The 20941-nt window shown below is 34.0% G+C and overlaps 1 protein-coding gene across 1 annotated transcript in view; it reads right to left on the bottom strand.

Annotated features, from left to right (window-relative positions):
• LOC140669076 (uncharacterized) overlaps positions 1-14248 on the bottom strand; it is a 112787-nt gene extending 98539 nt beyond the window's left edge. Inside the window, exon 1 of the mRNA XM_072898570.1 lies at positions 14001-14248. The gene's annotated coding sequence lies outside the window, so the exon portion shown is untranslated. The remainder of the gene's footprint in view (positions 1-14000) is intronic.
• Positions 14249-20941: the final 6693 nt, after the last annotated feature.

Below are 20941 nucleotides of genomic sequence, written 5' to 3'. Positions count from 1 at the left end.
CGACGCTCGGGAGTTGCTGTGTCTTGAGTCTTTCAGACGGCGCGAGAAAGGTGGTCTCAATACGTTGCGAAAACAAATGCGCCGGTCGTTTCCTCATCGATCGACATTACATCGAATAAATGTCCACTGACAAAGTATATCAAGCTATACAAGAGTGCGAGAGCGTGTATCGGTCGCGACTATCCTTCGTGGAAAATATCGAATATCACTTTCTAGCGAGTCATCTAGAAACTCGTACTCGCACAGCGCGAGATTTAGAATCGTTTAGATATCGCGGAGAAACGTCTCCCCACATCCGTCGTATTTAACTTTATCGATGCGCGGACTCGTATACGTGGTTATCCGGTCCTAAGATTTCGCTTAACTTATGTTCTATCAAGCACCGTTTTACGACACTCCGTACGAATGGTTGTATATACGTCTTCGCGATTGTAATAATAAATGCCCATTTCTGCTTGAGAGAGATAAATACTTTTCTGGTGCTAAACTTAAATATTACTAAAGCATATTATTTTATTAGAAAAAAATTAAAACTCATTTTGAAAAATTCTCATCTTTGAAAAGGTTACTAAATATATTGACATTTCTTTAATTCTTTTGTTAATACAAAGTAAAAATTATATTAATTATAAAGTTAATTATATTAATATGTTAAGTATATTATATTTATTAACTATATTAACTGTAGATTGAAAAAAAAATTATATTATAAAGAATCCAAAATGACACAGTGCTATTTATTAGAAGCACTATTGCTACCTTTCGTAAATGGCTTGACATGAATATATAAATTTTTTTCTTGTCACGATTTGTTTAGTATGTATATGTATATACCCTATAAATATTTAATCAGTAATGCTAGATTTCTAGTCCTGAGTCCACGGTTGAAGCTATTTCTCATCTCCCGTTCATATCGTTCCTCGAAACTCGAGTGAAACTCACTGCCAACGTCCAGCGCTAAGTTTGTCACACAAACAAACGCAACATGTCCCGTTTTGTGAATTATGAATCTGGGCCTCCAGAGAACACGCGCGTGTATCCGTTTGATCGCACATGGAAGTAGGAGTATATTTTATAATTTTATACACAGTCGCTATTTTGAAATCTTTGAATTTTTTTACATACGTCCGGGTTAAAGTCAAATGATCCGTGCGATGTATCGCTCTGAATAAATTGTTGCGAGATACAGAAGATGTAGAAACTGAAATTTCAACTTAAATGAGACGCTTAATCATCAAGAAACTCCGTAGGATAAACTCGTTGAAAAATATTTTTATTTTTTTTTTAATTTGTATATTTTAAGTATGTAAAAAATGTATTTGATTACAGTCTTGTTAAAGACATTTAAAAAAATTAATATCAAATCTAAAAAATTTAATCTGTCTTGATATTTGCAATTATAAACTGATTTACAACGACACATTGGCATTATGGAATAAGACATTTGTATTTATGATTTCATGATCCTGAATCAGGAAATGATTGTCTCAAGTCTGTCATATTTTATGACAATTAAGTTTCTTTCAAACTCTAATGAGCAAATATAGATCGATTTTGACTAACAAGAAATTTCTAAAATATTATTTTATTCAATTTGATTTGATTTGGAAAAAAAAGCTGAAAACGTTATACAATTATAATTATTTGATAATGGAGATCTGAATGCAATGAAAGGCAATGTTCGATGTCATGATGAAAGTATCGATCGATATCTGTCTAGAAATCGGGCGCGCCCATTTTTCTTGAATAGAATCACAATAGAACACACATTTGTACACTTGCAATCATATTTTATGATTACGCGATATTACTTCCAAAACCGGAAATCGTGCTTTATTAACGAACCAAATTAATATAAGAATATAATAACAAATTAACATGGACAAAAAATTATTTTAAACAAATCTCGATTGAATTAATAATTTTAATTTTAAAATTAATTTATCGATTGAATAAATCTCCACAAATTTGTGCGCGAGAATAGATGAGTTATAGATACGCGTTACATGAATTATATGGTACAAATGCAAATGAAATATGTGCTGCGCATACGCGGCAGCAGTTCTATTATCGCGGCACCGAGGACCAAATTAAATCGGCTTCTTAGAAAGGGTAGCCATTAAGGAAAGCTCGCGCTCTAGTCGTGGGAAGGTTAACGTTCCACGTCGTCGTAGCCGTGACGAATCGCACAAAGTGTTCGCGACGAAATTGGTCTCAGAGCTCGAATCTCTCGTCTCGTCTGTAACCCTTTCGGGTAGAGAGAGAGAGAGAGAGAGAGAGAGAGAGAGAGAGAGAGAGAGAGAGAGAGAGTTTCTACGCGGTTCCCTCTTCCCCTCGGATCCATTTCATAATTTCTCGTCTCGTTTTAACGCCCCGAGCACGCCGTATTTAAATCCGAAATTAATCGTCGACCTTGAGGAGGCTCATGTACGCGCAAATGCATATTATATGTATATATATATATATATATATATATATATATATGTGTATATATATGTGCTCATTAAAATTCGTATACTTGGGAGGCTAGATTAATTAATCGTTCCGCCTTAATAGCCTTCCGCTGATTTAACGCCGTGGACAAACTTCGGCCGATCGATTTTCGCCAGCGACAAATGAATCGCATAATAAAGCCCTCGATCATTGCCTCGACCGCCACCGCCGCCGTTTCTCACTCTTTCTTTCTCTACGCGAGCTCGCAATTTGCTTCTTCGCACCTTCACACCTTCTTCGCAGCCGCTTAAAACAACCGTAGATCTTGCAACTGCTCGCTCCAAGGCATTTAAACGAAACCCTACGATCGAACAATGTTCGCTTTTAGACCTACCTTGTCCGCGCTCATAAACAAATCGGCTTCATTCATAAGCTATTTTTTCTCCTTCGCTGTAACGAAAATAAGAACGTGGGAAGTTGAATTCAACGTGTAAAACATCAGAAGAAAGCACAAATTATAAATAATTAAATTGTATATATGTTATGCATGTATGATTGTACTTATTAATACAGTTAATTATTCCCGAGAAAAAATAATATAATATAATCAGATATAAATATATTTATAATATAACTTTATATGTGATTATATAAAATTACATATATTTTATCAGATCTATTCACAACTAATTATGTATATTTATCGTAGCTCTGAGCGTGATATTATACATTTTTTTCTCAAGCTCGAATCAAGTGAAATTTCAGGAACGGCAAATTTGAGGCGTGCGAAATCTTAAAGACTCATCGTGACGCATGTGCGTTTCCCGCGGGCCGAAGGACATTCCGGTACCGCTCGAGAGATTTATCATACGTGATTCCTTTTGCGTGACCCGAAAGGCGAGTCCCTATCGCCTGAGGAAAGAAAGAGGTTTCGACAGGTCGTCTTGTTCATTACATCCTCGCAGGGTTAATGCACCGGCCACAATCGCGGCGTGCGCACCTACGTGACCGGCTTCCACAAGCGTTGACACATCCTGTCGCAAGCCACACCTGCGAAGGCATACACACGGCAAAGGTATACAAACGGCGAGGCGGGTATATCGCTGGATCGAAGCTGGATCCCGCTCGTCGATCGCCGATAGAACGAGATGGAATTTAACGAGATCCCGCGCGCGAGCGCGCGAGCACTCTCGTCGCAAAAACCAGTCTGCTTTCAAGCAGCGCCAAGGAAAACCTCGCGGCGAAACGAGAGCGGAATCGTCGAGCGGACTCGACAATGGTGCTCGTCAATGAGCCCCGGAATGATTCTGCGATCGTTAAGAGGCGATAGCGGCGGATATAATATGCAATCACGGCTCTATGTGCTGATCTATATTGATAGACTATCGTCGCGGTTTGCCGCCGTTTAATTCTCTCCTCGATGCACTCTCTCGATAAATAGTCTTTCTCTCTTCTAAGACCCGCTTCAGTCCGATAAAGCATCTCGCTGGACCATTTGCGTATCGACCATTTCTATCTCTAGAAATTCCACGAGGTGGGTCGGCAAATTTACGAGACTGATCGCGAATGAATTATGACAGAACGAAGTCTCGATGAAACTCTTTGTTATCTATCTTCAATTCATCTTTTCAGTTCCATTTATAACGTTGTCCTCTCTAAGCGTTTTTAACAATTATTAAGTTGATATGCTAGGGACATATGATTTATAGATAAAACATAGTTTATCTTGCTCGCATTTTTCTCTTCAGTTTTGATTTTTCTAGATCGAAACTTAATTTCTGCAGAAAATGATTTTTAATATAGGTTTCAAAAATAGATTTTGTATTCTTCCGATAAAATTAATTTTTTTTTCGCTATAGGAAAAATATTTTAAGTTCCACAAAGAATGAAATAGAGAAATTATATTAAGAAATACGTGAAAAATTGAATTAAATTGCAATCATTCGTATTTAATCTCGTATAAATATAGTGCTCGGCTTGTTTAATGTGATCAGCGAAATTATTGCAGACAAACATTGCCTGCAAATTTGTGACGAATTTTATCAGAACTACTTAGTCGATTTCGCGGAATGCGAGCAGAAATCGAAGGGACCTTTTCTGAGAGTTCTCTTAAAAAAAAAAAAAAAAAAAAAAAAAACGCAATTTTATCATCACGACTGCCGACGATTCGGAAAGTAGCTTCTCTCACTTAAGAAACTACAGTGTGTCTCAACCGTGTATTTTTTCATGCGCGCGCTCTCTGCGCTTTTCCTATCGTTACGCAATAAATTGAGAATTGCCGCAGTTGCTTCGTCACCAATAATACAGTCGGGTGAGACAATAGCTTCGTCCGGTGTTACTTTCTCCCCCTATATTCCCTTCGATTTCTAAACACCTTCGAAGAACAACTACTCTGTCATTGGCGCCTACGCGTACCATTGTCATCCGGAGACTCGTCGATGCCACGGAAATGCTTCTCGCGATGGGCCCATATTCGACGATGTGTCAATATTCGAGTGCGCCAAAGGCAATATCCTTGTGGAGAGGTACATATATAATATTTCTCAATGAGAGAGCCACTGTGCATTTGTTGTGACCCCGCCGCATTAGCGTTTAAACCCGTTTTCGATAGGTCGAATTTTCAACGTTGTCATTTAATTGATGACATTTATCAAATAATATCTCACTGCACTAAGTCTTCATTATTTCCCTCGAAAGAACTTTAATAGCTTATTCGCCTCGAATGCGACAATTAAACTCTTCCATGTCATACATTTTTTATCAGAGTTTATAAAAATATTATCAAATTCATTTATTTATAATAACTAATGCAACAATTATTTTTAATTATTTTTTATTTATTATTTTGATCCAAGAATCTTTATTAAAACTAAGTAAATATTTTTATAAATATACTGGTTAATTATAAACAAATTTTATAAGGAATTAGACTTTTGCATCGAATCGCACGGTTGTATCTCTCAATAAACAGCATCAATAAAACTCGTTGATGCTCAGATAGATGAATAATTTTCTAACTATACACCAATAGAAATTTAAATTCTTGATCAAGGCAAAAGGGAAAAACTATAGGCATAGGATGCACATCATCATCCAGCGTGCGCCGAACGTAATAAGACCTTATTTACAATATTATCTACACATTTAACGCTTTCGCGACCATTTTATCGACCATCTCGCATTCCTCGAGTTCCCGATTTATAAAATTTTGCCGCGCGAAGAGACGTCAATCCTCTCAACGAATATTAAAGTACACATGTATGTACATCGATCAAGCGATCGCGAAAAAAACGTCGTTTTGAACGCGCGCGCACGATGACGGCTTATGCGACGGCATCAAGCATTCGCAAAATGCATTTAATATTATTCACGTGGTGCGCGGCGCGTCCATAAACCGCCACGTTTCGATTGGCTGCGGTTACCCGCCGACGACGTGTCGATATGAATGCATCGTTGAGTTGCGTTCCACGCACCTGCGGGACGTGCCCTCGCGACGCGCGACAATAATGATAATTAAATATAAACACAGATTAGCGGCACCTCCTTCTGTACTTTAGCACGCTCGAGTTTAATGGGTAATATTCGATGAGTAATTCAGTTGTGCAGGATACAAATATGAGGAGTTAGTATTTTACTTGTTCACAGTATGATTATACACGAATAAATTTAAGAAAAAAAATTTAATAAATTTAATTTAATTTATTTCTGCTAACAATTTAAAAATATACAATACATAAAATTATGAAAAAAAACTAAATCACCTATAATAAAACGAAAAAGTAATACTAAAGATTTTATTTGAAATTGATTTTTAACAATTTTTCTATTAATTATTAGAAAATATATTCTTGTAATTGCTCAATAAATAACATTAAAGTTAATTAACGCAAATTAATAACTTTGATAGAAATTCTTTTGAAATTAATTTTTTAACATATATATATATATAGAAGTATATGCATATATAAAACATATAATTATTTTATACGCGTTCAAATAATTTGCATTTTATTTTATTAAAAATTGCATTATGGCACAAGATACAGCTCGTCGAATCTCTCGATCGACTCGTTGCCGATGTGTACGCATCTGCCTCGTCTACGTGTGCATCCACCGAGTGCATTTAGTATCCTCGTAGCGTGGCTCGCGCGAAACCACCGCGTATTTGCATAATAAAACAGCCTTCGCCCAGGTGATTCCAGGGTCGGATTAATGTAAACGCGTAGCATTATTATTATTCTCCTTATTACTTTACTATGTAGCATGACGATATTATTATAGTATGCAACACTGTGTGGATTGCTTTTATTTTATCTCGCCAGTCGCTTTTACTAGTATAATTTTCATAACGCAAGTAGCGTATGCTAAACTGATGGACACATTAAGTTTTTACGTCTATAATGATTCTTTCCTGTACAATTGTGAAAAATTTATTGGCAAATTTAATTTTTTAATTTTATGAAAAAAATTAAAATTTTTAACAGTTACTTAAATGAACTTATCGATTTCAGAATAAACGCGAAGAATGATTGTCCTGTCAGAGGCTTCAAAGTATCTTCGTCCGACCCTGGGTGATTCATCCTGATGCACCGCTTGAGCGACACTCAAGCCGAGAGGCCAGCGAACTCTTTATGACTTGTACGGAACCTGTCCGAAGGCGACTGAATGTCGCTCATTGAGAGTAATAACTAAAACATAACATTATACACCAAGTCCCGAGAGATTCGAAAACTCTTGTAATATCTACATATTAGAATCACATGACCTATTTTTCGTTATTCAAACATGTAACACGTCTAATGTTGGTCGACGGTTTTAATTTTCTCAACTCACGCGAAGCACGCGACCGACACTAGAAAAAATCGGGTTAATTTGACAAACAGCGAGACAGAGAGCAATGCGACGGACATTCCGAGAATTTCTCAAGTTGGCGATTATCTAGTTCGTTCGAAATTAGGACAAGTGTATGAACTCGTAGACGAGGAATTTGTCGCCATTAATTCGTCCGCATTCCAGTCTAGTCGCACGCATCTGGCAAACAGCTTTGGTCTAAGAAAATAGTAACAAGGAGCCTTTTGGCAAAATCCGGCCATTCATTCGTGCCTTACCCGCAATAAGTTATGATCATACGTCAATAATTCACTGTCCGTGATTAGAATCGCGAAGCCAATGTATTAAGCCCGCGAGTCAATATGATACAATTCTCATAAAATCTATCTCTAGATTTTATAAAATAAACAAACTAGAATTTAAATTCATGGATATCAAGCACAACAATGTTGATCAACTTTGTGATCCGTAAAATATAAATATATCCAAATTATATGTAACACATACAAAAAATATATAAAATAAAAATAATTATCAAGCGCAATATTAATTTCTTTTCATTTATCCTTTAAATCAATATTTATTAAAAAAGATTGTACAATTTACATAAAGAAATTATTTATGTATAAATTTTCATAATACCTATATAATAAAATATAATAAAAATGTAATCTTTTACATAAACAATTTAAATAATTACTTTATTATAATTTTAAGCAATTATTTAAATATTTGAGATCTAGATAAAAACATTATTTGATGGCGATCAAGCAACAATTAATTTATAAGTAAATATAATAATAAATTACAAATTGCTTACCCTACGGCAATTGCTCGATGCATCTCCAGACTTCCTTTTCCTCTCTTATTCATCCTTCATTGCTTCTTCGCAGAACTTATTCGCGAAAACACTGTTAATTACGATTGCGCGCACTAATCAACAGAACACAACGATTGCACAGCATTTTGCACTCCCAACGTTAATTGCATACGATGTTGCGTATTTTATCATATCTCGATAAGAAAACAAATGCGGAAATTGCGATTCGCTCTCAGCATTCAAATATTATGCAACAAAATTGTATCAATCGTTGCGATAATACTATCTCTGTTGCTAATGAGCAGCGTACGTTGCATCTTAAGATATTATTACGTTACAATATTAATAGATAAATAAACAAATTAAAGATTAATATTCGCGGACTATAATATATGAAATATAATTAGTTTTGTCGATGGATTTCGATCGACGTTTCAAAAGATATATTTCTGATAACGGTGTACAAATTTGCGTGCAATAAATCTTAAAATACAAATTAATAACAATTATATTTTATTAATTAAACATGTTGCAATGGCAAACTCCAATCTATATCTATAATTATACTCGTGACGTTTTATTAATGCTCGGAAAACACGAAATTGAATCGATTTACCTTGACACCGCGCGATGTTACACTAATTAGCCTAGCACAATAAAAAATAAATTGAAAATGTGTAATCGAAAATCAATATCGGTAAACATAGTATATTTGTAACACATACGTCCGGTGAAATATATGTATTATTAATAAACGAGCGATATATTATGTCGTTTCGTTACTTGAATCAAATAGCAATCGCCGTGATGCTCTTATGTCGTTTATCGCAGTAGTTAATCAAGTGCACGGGCTGATGATTGTAATAATAATTAGAATTGTAATAGAAAAAATAATCGAGTTCTTCGAAAAATAATTCCGACAACACGAATCTATTCACGATGCTGCCTGCTCGCTCGAGCGTCGTCGCGTGAATGAGCGCTGTTGTTGACATTCCATAGCAAGATATAGCCTTGCTATGGAATGTCAATAACAGTGCTCTCCCTTTTCTATTGTATATACGCCACCGAATATCAACAAAATATCATATGTGTACAATGGTTGCGTTCGGGGAGACACTATTTAGGGCTATTAAACCTGTTCTGTTCTTATTCAACTTTGAGTAAATAACAAAGATAGAACGATGCTCTTCGCACTAATAGCGTCTCCTCGAACGCGGCCAATATGTGATAGTCATTATTATTACGCGAAATATTCAAAAATGAATATATTGAAATGTTTCATGCTATGAAATAAAAGCATGTGAAATTTTCTGCTTTTATTTTGAAATTTAAATTAATTATTAATAAACAGTTAATATATCATGACTTTTCGTTACTTTAGCTTGTGACTTATATATTATTCTGGATTATTATATGTAAATCGAGAATTCAAAGTGAAAGACAAAATGTATTTGAACGGAAGAATATTTAAAAATTTATTATTGCCGGTGAATATCGCAATAAAATAATTTATAAATCTGATCCCCTGTCGCGCATCAATTACTATTTCAAATAAATATATCGGAAGGAATACTTGTCACATTTTCATACGTTTATTTTATCAATTGTGAGAATTAATTAATCTGTATACCGATAATATAGACATAGACTATAGACAATGTTGAGAATGTATGTGAATTAAAGCAACGTCAATAAAATAAAACTAAAATTTATAAATATATAATATATATAATAAAAAGAAAAAGTAGAAAGAATAAATATTAGAACGTAAATCATAAAATAAATTATATAAATCAAAATTATAATAAATGTGGTCATTTAATGATTTCAAGAAAAGGTTAAATAATCTATAATAAAAATCTTCTATCATTTTAGTTAATAGCTCAAATTTATCACTAAGCAATAACCAAAATTAAAATAATTCATTTATCCAGAAATTACAATTCGAAGGAGGATCATGAAATAAATAATGTAAATATATATAACATTTTTTGTTTCCAAATTTTAAGTTACCTAAAGTAAATTAACTCGCACAATCACGTTACCGCTTAAAATAGAATATGAAAAACTTTGGTCTTTATTTTCTGATTCATTCTTATTATATGTATAGTTAAAACCGGTGAAGCTCTTATGCCCCTAAGCGTCTCGGTAAGGCAAACCTGGCTCACGCGTGGGTGCGTGTACGCGTGCCCACATGGCGAATGGACTTAATGGACTTCTGATGAGATCGCGTATGTACGTGTGCCCACGTGAGTCGCCTGTCGAGCTTCCAGGCTCTCGCGAGAGTCGCGGAATTTTCGCGCGCGACGGAAATTTATTACCGCGCGTATCCTCGCGGCGGATGACAAAACGGCACTTTGACATTCACAAATGGAATCATTCAACGATCGCTTCGGTTGAGCTTCGGAGAATACTTTGCACTCATTATGCGTCGAATACAACAATTTCGCAAAAACTTGCCGCCACTTCTTCGACTTCCGTTGCCAGGATGGAGCAAAAGTAATGCCGCCATTGCTTCGCTCGACGGATGATAAAACGACGGATGTTTATTTTTATATGACGATTTCAAGATTCGATCAGATTATTATTCGCGTTTTTACGAAGCAATTATTTATGCAGACTGATTTTTTAATTCGTATAAAACGCTTTATTTCGAAAATCATTTTGATATTTTATCGTTAACAGAAGAAAATATTAAATATTAAAAAATATTAATCTATTATTAAAATATCGCTAAAAGTTCTCAAACCTCCATTATCTTGAACTTTATATTAGGCATAACTGTGGCTTATATATTTTTTATATTATTTACAAATTTATTTTTGGTAATCAGTATTTTCACACGAGCGTGCATTTGTATTATTTTCAATTTCCTCCTATCTTTATAAATAATGATGCAAGATAAAGCAACAAAGTGGCTAACATGAAAGTGTACCATCGCGCGCGGAGGTCCACATTGCACATGTAAAAGTGCATCTCCATCATCGTGGCGAGTAATAGCACGACCGCGACATTAATCATCCCAAGGATTCTGCATTAGCCACTTGGTTACTATGTCCCCTGATAATGACCGGTAAGTTCTTAACTTCCGTGCATGTCGGACGATTAATGAGATACACGCGGACCGAAAGCTACTCGTTAATCATCCCTACAACGTAATCATCAAAAGACCGCGCGAACTCTCATCCGCGGCGGACGTGATATAACAGAATTAGACGTCGCGCGCTTTTACAGGAAAATCTTGTATGATTTTTTATCGGCTTTCACGATGATCGAGTCAATTTTTTAATATGTTTTGATCAAAAGATAACAAACATGTACATGTAACGGTAAACAGTCGGGCGTAAAATTCTAATTTTACACATATATATCGATCGTTAAGAATAATTAATCTAACAAAGTTTTATATATTAATTTAGCAAAATGTTAAGTCTCTTTTTTTTCTTTCTTATTAAATGAAACAATTAAAAAATATTGGAAATTTCCCTCCAACGTAATAATCGTGGAAATTTTAATTTTTTGCAGTTTTCAACAAATTCTTAATTAACCGATCCTGCACTTTCGTTTCAATCATGTTACGATTTTGCAAACTATTAAAGGTAAAACGGTCTCTCTCTTTGCGAAACATCACGAAGTCAGATTGTATATCGTAGAAATAATAATCAATCAAGTGTGATGGGAAGAGAAACCCTAATGTATAGTCTTGCGTGATTATCCTGAAAAAAATCCCGTAAAGCGATAAAAGATTCGCTCCATTTCAAAACGAGAATTTCCTGCGCGTGTGCATTTAAGTGATTTACTCTGGCGATAGATAGTAAAAAGACAAGATAACGTTAAATATGTTTCACATATGCCTCATAAATTCCTTGATATTAATACACAGTATTGTTTAGTAAAATTAGAGCTCCATTAAAAAGTTGATGTATGTCAGCAACTTTATACGTAATATATATTAATAACCTTGCTGATCGTAATCTTATATTTCTTATCGCTCTGCATATGGAAAACACGCGATGAAGAGACCACATCCTCTACGCCACACTGGTTGTAAGCGATACCATAAGTAACAGTTACTTATCCTTAAAAGACACACGCTTGTGTGTATTAGCGTTTGCGATTGCAGCGTGACTGCGAGCGGCTTACGCGGCTATCGATTACCAACGATTTTATCGATTAGATTAATGGGCGAGAGCTGTTTGCCTCGAACACGAAATCATTCCACGAAAGTCGAACGTTCGGCGACGATCGCGAAAAATCGGCCGTTCGGAATTTACGAAAGTTTCATAAAACAAATCTGACATGTACTTTGCGTATCGTACATCGTATTTTTTATATGAAAAATAAAATAAGTAGCGATGTTTTGACGTAAATCGAAAAATTAATGGTGAGAAATCCTACTATTTCTTATCTTTCGGAAAAGAAATTCTTTAATTAAATTTATGTAGATGTCTGTCCACAAAATAACAGAAGTAACACATTTAGTCGATAATCAAGAGAAAAAGGGACACAATTATCATTAAAGCAAGCGCACTATTTCATTATTGTTAAATCTACTTTAAATTGTCTATAATTTAAGACAGAAGTCTATGTATAAAGGCTATAAGCCGGATAAGCATAAAAAACACTTGGCCTGTCATTTTTTCATTGTAAAAAAAATTTTCCTCAAAATTTCAGTTCTTTAACTTTATTATTTCCTGAGTTATCGAGAAAAATGTCATTTTCAGTTTTTATTTTTCTTTTTTGCAAATATTTGAGATGATCCCATATCGATTTTTTTCTGAATACTTATCAACGAAAGACACAAAAAAATATCTTTTTATTAATCTTGAATAAAAACTCGTTTTTTAAAAAAAGACTAAAATTAAGAAATGGCTTTTTTAATATATTCCAATCGAGGTTCATTCATCAAGCTTTTCGAGAATATTCTTTTTATGTCTCAATACTCTCAAATTTTTTCAATTTTTTCGAGTTGGTGCAACAAAGTAAAAAAAATAAAAATCCTTTATTTTTAATACTTTTTGATAATAAGGCGGAAAATTATTTTTCTTGTAATAATTACAATAGTAATAATAATAATTGTAATAGTTATAATTACTCTGTAAAATAGAAATATTTTTTTATGCAAAAACAATTTTCACAAATACAACTTTTAAATAAACTTTTAAATTGTCTTTGCATAAAAAATATTTCTATCCTGCAGTATAATTATAACTATTACAATTATTATAATTACTATTATAATTATTACAAAAAAAATTAATAATTTTCTCTTCTATTATTAAAAAATAATAAAAAAAAATTTTTCCATTTTTTTCATCATGTTGCACCAACTCGAAAACATTGAAAAATTTTGAGGGTATTGAGACATATAAAAAGAGTATTCTATAAAAGTTTGGTGATTGAACCTCGAAAGGAACATGTTAAAAAAGCCATTTCTTAATTTCAATCTTTTTTGAAAAATCGAGCATTTATTCCAGATTAATAAAAAAATATTTTTTTGTGTTTTTTATTGATAAATGTTTAGAAAAAAATCGATATGGGATCATTTCAAATATTTACAGAAAAGAAAAATAAAAACTGAAAATTACGTTTTTCTTGATAACTTAGAAAATAATAGAGTTAGGGAGCTGAAATTTTGAGGAAAATTTTTTTTTACAGTGAGAACATGACAGGCTAAATGTTATTTGAAAAACTCGTCGGGGGCATTTTTAGTATGCTTATTCGGCATAGCCTTTGTGTATTTTATTATAAAAATATTAGCAAAAAGTAAAATACCCAAAGTATACATCAGAATACATATCACATGTAAAATTATAAATAGATTTAAATCTTGTTTTGTCGTGAATTATATCATTTAAAGTGGATTTTGGCCACATATGTACATTTATTCGGCATTAATAATCTTATAGCATGTTACCTGGTTTTTTCTGGAGAAAAATTATAGAAACATTGCAGATTTGCACGACATAATTTCGTCCCTTTGCTGTAGCACGATGAGATCGCATGGGACTGACCCATGAGAGCGACCAAGCCCGATGATGACAGTTGATGAAATGATTGAGGAAATCTCCAAACGGTAGCCGTCCAATTTAGTCGTTTCGTCCTAACGATCTCCGTCATGATAACGAGCAATCATACTTGTACAGCTTGTTTCCGCGCCATATCCTGTAATAACGGTGATTTTCATAAATTTTGCAAGCCTACAGATTCAATATTATTCAATATTCTCAACAAAAAAAATATGTCATATATGTTTATTATTTATACGTATATAAAAAATATAAAATTAAAATATTAAAAATCTAACATATTATTGAATGTAATCCTTCTATTGCGCAGAAAAATAATATATTTTTTTAAATTGGAAAAATATTACATATGATATTAAAATATGCTATAGAGAGATTTGAGATGAAAAGTATAAAAAATACATTCCTTAATTAATAATAACTATTTAATATTATTCCCCTGCAATTATAAGTTAACTGTCTGGCTTTACAATCGGCAGTGGATCAGTTCAAGGCAGTTGCAACGCACTTGCAATGCCATATGGATGCAAGTCGGCTATCGAGAGGGAAGGCGCGTCCGTCCTTAACGGCGAGCATGAAACTTAACTGGCAATTAAACGATGAAAGGGAGAATAATGACAGGCGGTCAGGCCGGCGTAACGACGTCATACGACGTGCCGATGACTAATTTGTTACAGTTTTAACGTCCGAGATAATTTTAAGTGCGTGCCTAGGGCGCCTTTATTCGCGTTAAATCTCGAAAGTCCTGACCGAGGCGCGCCCTTAAAACCTTAATGGCTCTTCGAAAATGAAACGCTATCGAATTACAACCGTACCGTAATTACGACTTGTCGACAAAGCTGATTTAATTTTTAACGACTGCGATAAGTCCATTTTCATAAAATGACATCAGTTTGATTCGCGCCCTTTTTGTAGAACAACTTTAAATATAATAGCTCTTTGTCAAATTTGGCGAATCGACTGTAAACTGGAAATTATCCTTCATTTCTTTTACGAGTACTTTCATTCTTACAATGATAACGAGATTCTCGATACAATTCCGACTGTTTAGCGTCAACTGTAATTGACAATTCATTCACAGTTCTATTCAGTTTAAAATCAACTTTTTATAGCCAGCAAAAATCTTTCTTGAATCGATCGGCTTTCCAGATTCGTCCGTCATCTTTGCAATGTCGTCGGCTCATGCCGACGACCGAATTAAGTTCAAGGCGACTCGGATAATAGGAAATGCGAGTCGTGTTTTGCCAGAGAATCTCTTTCGTCGCTTTCAACCTTCCATAGAAGGTCTACTTACCGTCTCTGGAAAGCCATGCATCGGCAGATTAGTCGATTAATCAATTCAATCGGAAAATAAGTGAAATTATATATATACAATCTACTTACGCAACTTTAGTAGAAAAAAATTATAGACTCTTGAAAGATGGAATAATAGATAAAATCATTTTTACGATAATATACGATAAAAGAATTGTGTGTATATATTTCTGTTTTAATTAATATAAGATAAGAGATAAAATAATTTTATCTCCCTATAATTTCATCTATTATTTTAATTTAAAAATTTGCGTAGATATAGATTTATATAATAAAACAGCCAGAATAATTTTCGTATAATACATGTTAAAAAATAAAATTATATATACAATCTACCTACGCAAACTTTCGTCCAAAAAATAATAGATACAATTATTTTTATGATAATATACAATGTGTGTATATATATATATATATTTTTTTTAAATTAATATAAAGTAAAAGGTAAAAGTAACTTTATCTATAATCTTATTTTATTTTAAAAATATATGTAGATGGATTTACGCAATAAAACAATCAGAATTATTTATTCTCGTATAATATAATCGTCGAATGTTTATGGTAATCTTTTTGTTGAAGATGACTTTTAGGATTGGCTTCCGAAGTAGTTGCCTCGTGATTTGCCTTATATACGAGCGATTCATTAGCGGGAAAGCGGAGCTATACGATCCCATATCGAGCCTGCTCCGATCATCGCCCACGAGTGAAGCGCGCGAATCTGGAGTCTGATTTGTGGGTTAAACGAACTATAGAGCCGGGCGCGATGTGCGTTATAAAGCAGCTTGCATTATGCAGCCTACGTTCGCTTTGCATTTGGCGCGCGCGTGGGCGACAAATTGCGGTAAATTGCCACGAAAATCAGGAAATCGTACGTTATGCCAAGAGAGCTCAGGATCGTCCCTATTTTGCCGACTGTCTGCCGTAACTCACATACGATTGACATGCGCGAATTGAGTCGCCGGCGGATTTCTCCGCTTAGCATCGTCCGTCGTTCATGCGTGCAACGATCGTCTTGTTTTAGACGAAATTTTAGCCGAAATTTATTATTTGAGAGAGAGAGAGAGAAAATTTGTTTTTTTTTTGCACTATATAGAGACATTTGTAGGCATCTCAATCATTAACACATCATGATTTAATCGCTGGCTATGTGCGAGCAATTCTATTAAGATTATTAAAAGATCGCTCAAAAATTATCATCTCCTTTTGAAAAATACTTACTGCGAGAGGCTCTTGAAAAATTGAATCTGTGAATATCGGAATGCTTTTATCATATCAAACGTACACAAGATCTGAATCTCCGATAATGGCACTCAAGATTGTTGCAATTAATTGCCGACCTTGTCCGACAACCGCGATGATCGACGCATACATTCGATAACCGCGGCTCATCAACCGATGCATTGCAGCGATATTCGATTTTAATAATAATGAGTGATACGCAAAAATCGCGAGATGATGAAAAGCACGTGGGCACAAGTTGCGCGTATCTCAGCATGGAGTTATGGTGTCCTAGAATCATAATCGTATAATGGTAGGCGATATACCGGTTCAACGCATCTGTAAATAGCTAGCGCATATATGTTTTATATATGTTTGCTTTTTTTTAATTTAAATTAATAAAAATTAATAGATTTGGGAGGCGCATCTCGATAAATCCAGATCAATTGCATTCATTACGGCGATTAATTGTCATCAGTGTGACGGTTGCAACGATACATTTATGGCATTCATTAAGGTCAATCACCTTTATTATTTCCTTTGTTGCTCTTTAAAATATAAAATATAAAATATTGAATAAAATAATAAATATTAAATATTAAATTTGTTTAATATTTAATATTAGATATTTTATATTTTATTTAATATTTATTTAATATTTTATATTTATATGTATATAAATCATAAAATACACCTCATTTTGTGTCGAGTAACATATTCATTGAACATGCACTGAATTTGAATCGCACACAGACGAGTTGCAGACGAGACGGAAAAGCGTTGTACGATTAAATCCGTAAGGGTCGACGATCCGTAAACGCGCGTGGTGGAAGTAACGCGATAGTAAAACGCTATCATCAAAACGTGTAAAATTTATTTATGTTATACAGGGTATAGAGATCGCGCGCACGAATTGCGTTACGCACTGCCGTGACGCGATAACTGCCGCATCGGAGCCTTGAAGCTATACGGTTCGTAATTGGCCGCTTCCAGCTAGTTACTTTTAATACTTCCTCGTTACGTTAAGAATTATTTTATATCGCGAGTAATTAATTGCACCATCGAGTCGCTGGGCGGCAACTATGCAACAACTCTGGCGCAATCGTGGCGGTTAAATAATACGCCGGAAGCATCGCGAGTGCATAGATCACGTTCGCTTCATCTATTTGGAACGCGTGACCTATCGATCGTTTGTTGCGCGAACAAACGTAGAAAGTATCCAAATGTTTTTCGCTCGAGACTTGTCAATAAATCTAATCTAAATGCAATATCGAGAGAATTAAAACGTACAGGTTAGAGGTTCAAAGAATTTAAATATGAAAAATTTAATATAAAAATGTTCGAAGACTATTTCTAATTTTCACTAATTTATATTTTGTAGTGAAAAATTAATTTACATATTTAAACAAATTTTATCTTATATCTGAAAAAGTCTGTGCAACTTATCTTGACATATAATAAAATGCAGTTTAGTTTAAAAAATTGATTATCTAAATTAGCAATAAACATATTAGTAAATCAAATAATTAAATAATTAAAATCTGATAAGGTAATGTTTGACGACGTTCTAACGACTTTTATGCGCAGCAAACTATATGAAACGCGCGGTAGAAAGTCTTTATCGGCGACGCATGTCCACGCAGTCAGGAAGTCACTTGATAAAAACCATTTATCACGTTATTTATCATTATTTATTTTTGCAGGTGCCGCCAGTTACAAGGCAGTACAAGCTGTGCGTCTCGACGATACCACGCAGCTACCACATCTGAGTAAACCCGCTTATCAATGGGCTATCAATGTGTACTATTGGCGACGCCTTTGCTCGTTTTACCGATTTTAATACTTGCCAACCGAATAAACATCGAGATGAAGACCCTGTTCATAACGTGTGTTATATGTATATTTATATATATATCGTGAGATTTTATTGCTACAGGAAATTTATAATTTTCACGCCGGCAATTGGCCCGATCACGCTTCGTGAAAGTGCAGAATCATTATAAAAGAACAATCTTTATTACCATGCTCTAGTACATGAAAGAGAAAAAGAATTATAGACTAATAAAATTTGAAATCAATTTCTGTTCAGAGCGCGAAAGTTTCGTTCCAAATTATCATTTATTACAAATGCTTAGCTTTTAACGTAAGATACCATAAAATTATTAAGTTCTTATCAATTTGTGTGAAATTTTTATGGTATATAATATTTTTCATAAAACTTTTTTAATATTAATTATATCTTTTTTAATATCAATAATGATGGTAATAGTGAAATAATTTGAAGTAGTGATATAAGGATAATTTATAGAATTGTAATAATTACAAGATGTAAATGTGTACGATCCCCAACGATTTTTAATGGTTATTAACTATCACATTTTTTACGCATACAATTCATCATTAATAATAATAATAATATACCTTTCACAGAAATACCGAGTTCCCTGTTGCTACAAACGCGCACGCATCGTTAAAAGTATAAGAAGAAGATACCGAGGAAGTTGCCGGTAGCTCGACCGTGTCGCAAGAAATTCAACGTTCTTTGTGCGCACCATTAGTGATGCAAATTTGCATCTTGTGGTGCATAATTGGCCGATATTGTGCCTTCGTTAGGAAGCCATTCTGCGAGTTATCGGCGCCGCGACGCGCAAACCGACGGCTTTCTAGTTGAAAAGAAACATTTCCACGTTACGTTGCGATTTTCACGCTTCGATGATATTAGCGAGAAGGACGGGAAACACATAAGAACGTTTGCGAAGGTCTCCGTGGCAAAGGTGAATTTTTTTGCAAACATGATCGGTTTAAGAATGTCACGGTCGGCGACGAGAAGTGACAGAAGAAAAGAACTGTCATTAACTTGCCTTGTAAGTAGAAATTTTACAACATATACAGATTGATTCGTATAAAGTGACCCATATAAATATTTGCAAAAGAATTTAAAATATGTAAAAAAATTCTTTATACAAAAATATTTAATATAAAGGAGAATATCGCAAAGTGGAAAGGTTTTTTTTGTAAAAAAAAAAGCATTAAAGAAATTTTAAGATCAAACTAGTTTTTTTAAATCAAACTACCATAATTTTTTTTATATAAATCGATTTCTCACAATATTCGATGTAACAAGTTATAAGGGTATGATAAAAAATTGAATAATTTATGAGATATTTTATATTTTAATTTAATATAAATTTACAATATAAATTTTAATATAAATTTTTAATATTTTATATTTTAATTTAATTTTACATAAGTGATGAAATATCTCGTAAATATTTATTTTTCCGATTATTTTGCCTCAATACTTTATGCACAAATAAATAAGAGGAATGCAAAGTGACACATATTTGCTTGTAAGAAAAGATATAAATGTGCAACGAGCAGCTACATATTTTTAATATTTACACGAGCCGCTTTATACAATAAACTTATATATACGAAATCTGCAAATAATAATTATATGAATTAGATTTGCTAAATGATAAACAATGTGATAATATATTCGTCATATTTTTTTCAATACAAATTATGTTAAATTTAATTCATTACTTTTAAATAGTCGAAAAAAATATATTTCTTTCAACTTTTTTTCAGAATAGAGATCCGGAAGCGCGGTCTGTAATTCAGCTGGCTACAGCTTATACTTCCGAGTATATTCTGTATTATTCTAACAATAAACATTTCGCGCTTTACTAGTTGACAGCCGGCAGTTCCATTAGAGAAATGGTGTGCATGCAGAATCGAAGGCTTCGCGATTGGCGAATAGCCAATTCATCAGACTTGCAACGGCAACAAGTACACTCGATTTAGCGAGGGTAAAGTAAAGCTGCAGTCGGTCGTTTTACCAGCAAATATATTTCCCCGCGCGTTGACTGGATATAATTAATATCATTATTGTGATGTCAATGGTAGAGGAAACGTTGTAAGCGCGTTTTATACGAGTCGTACACACGAGCGAGGCTACCGCACTTCATATGCTAACAAGTACGATCAAGCAACGTTGTTTTATGCTAAGCGAGTCACGGCTGTCTTGTCAACGGAAGGGAGAGGAGACCACGTCGCGAAACGCATCGTAAGATGTGCGCTCTCGGCTGAAGAAAAAAGAAAAAAATATCTTCCGTAACCCAACCGAGTTCCTTTTTTCACACCGCGCGGTTCTAGGTCAGTTGGAAATAAGGCGGCTGCACCAACAATAGGCTGTAATGGTGGGAACGACGCCGCAGACATGATAATCTAGTTACCATTTTTTATCTCTTCGCGTTCTTTCCAAACCACAATAGATGTATGTATATATTTTAAT

The sequence above is a fragment of the Anoplolepis gracilipes genome, chromosome 8 (genome assembly GCF_047496725.1).
Source record: "Anoplolepis gracilipes chromosome 8, ASM4749672v1, whole genome shotgun sequence".
Lineage (NCBI taxonomy): Eukaryota > Metazoa > Arthropoda > Insecta > Hymenoptera > Formicidae > Anoplolepis > Anoplolepis gracilipes.
This window is presented reverse-complemented; position numbering and strand designations above follow the sequence as displayed.